We start from the raw sequence: 1,972 nt of genomic DNA on the forward strand, positions 1-1,972 counted from the left end.
GTGATGACTAATCCTATAGAATATAAAGACCGATTCAACAGGAAAGATGTCTCATCTGCTTTTTATAATAACGTTGCCCCAGATGAAGCAAAAACCACCATATCAGGCAGATTCGATGCAAATAAATATATAAAACAAACGTGGCAGATATGCCTCATTCACAGAACAATATTATTCCTTTGGCTGAATTCTATGTCATTCTTGATGATGATCTTCTCTTTATCAGTAAAAATACTGAGGAAGCAAACAACAAAGCTTCGATCTTTTCCTCACCTATGAATAAGGCAGCCAGCACTGTGGGTGGTTCCATTGTTCTTTCCACTGAAGGTAAATATGTTACTTGGAGAAGATAATGTTAAATCTAGAGTATTCTCATCTCTGTTAACATCTGCCATGCTCGTTCCTAATTTCTTAATTGAAAATCCTGAAGCTTCTGGCCTAGGGAGAGAGAACTCTGTCTGAATCTTTAATAGCTAGATCAGAAGTGCAAGAGAAGGCAACTGAATATACCGATGCCAGTAATAGAGGTGATGTTCCAGAGAGACAGATCATTATAACTCAAGCTGACATTCATTCTTACCCATCTGCCTGGAATGTTCTCCAACTGCATTAACTACTTTTTCAGATAGTGCTACAGATGAAGCTGACTTATTTTTCTCTCTAAATATACTCCTGACAATTACATAACTAAGACTGACAAAATGTATTCCAAATCTCAAAGAGCAATAATGAAAGCCTCTTCTTCTAGAAAAAAGTCTCAAAATAGTATCTACAAGAGAAGAAAAATAGCTAATGTTTTCAATCAAGAAGATCCAGCTGCGAAACTGAAATTAAGTAATTTTACAAACACTTCAGTTTTCATCTCATCTATGGGGAAAATCCTCTCATCACAACTGAGTCCAATTCTCTCTCCAAGAGTGACAACAATATGAATGATTCTTTCGCTGTTAAATATGATGTTACTTCCTCCAAACTTCAAATATCTCTCAATTTAAAAGCAATATTTTTAGCTGATTCCATTTTAACTCTTTAAGAATGATTTAGGCCTGCCTCTTATGATGAAGTCACTAATATAGGAAGGTCTGCTGAACACACTATAACTGCTTTATATGGACTACAATAGAGGTCAACTTTTCCTCCTTTTGATTTCACAACATCCATGGGAACATCTAAATATTCAGAGCTTGTTCCTGTTACTTATGGGAAAAGATACCATAAAAAGATTGATTATAATATTCTAAGAAAATAATTATTCTATCTGATAAAGTTATCTTTTCACCTATTATCATTACCTCTGAAAAATGCATGGCAAGTACTTTTAAAAAGAATATATGTGAGCACAAAGATCTAACAGAGAGAGAGAGAGAGAGACGGAGAGAGAGAGAAAGAGAGAGAGGAGAGACAGAGAGATGTTGAATATGAAATCATTTATTTTATAGAAGACATTTCAAAAAGGGTAAAATCTGCAGGTAAAATCACTCCAACATATGTGGACCATATAATTATTATGTCTGATGATAGTGGTTCTGAATATGTCTCAGACAAGAATGCCTTTGAATTAGAGATTAGAGCAAATAATTACCTTTAAAAATGAGTGCACTCATATATACCTCCAAAACACGTCTCATGTACCATAAACCAGTTCTGCTTCAAACAGTCTATCTAAAACAGCACCTCCAGAGTTTAAAGCTAAAGAAAATTGCTGAACTATGATTCCTAGATAGTAAAACAAGAATTCTGACACTTATGCCATTGCTCTCAATACCCTACACTGTGGACTCAACACCCAAGCTGTAGGTCAATACCCAAGCTCGTAGACCCACAACTTACTTACTAGATGATGTAAGAATTGTCTTTCTAGTTTTTCTGACAAAACACCTGTAAGAAAAAGTACCATAAATAGTGATGAAGACACCACAATTCTCTCTGACAGCCTTGACACAGGAAATAATTGAGTATTCTTTTTTTTTTT

Source organism: Pteropus vampyrus, unplaced genomic scaffold, assembly GCF_000151845.1.
Source record: "Pteropus vampyrus isolate Shadow unplaced genomic scaffold, Pvam_2.0 Scaffold56, whole genome shotgun sequence".
NCBI classification, from domain to species: domain Eukaryota; kingdom Metazoa; phylum Chordata; class Mammalia; order Chiroptera; family Pteropodidae; genus Pteropus; species Pteropus vampyrus.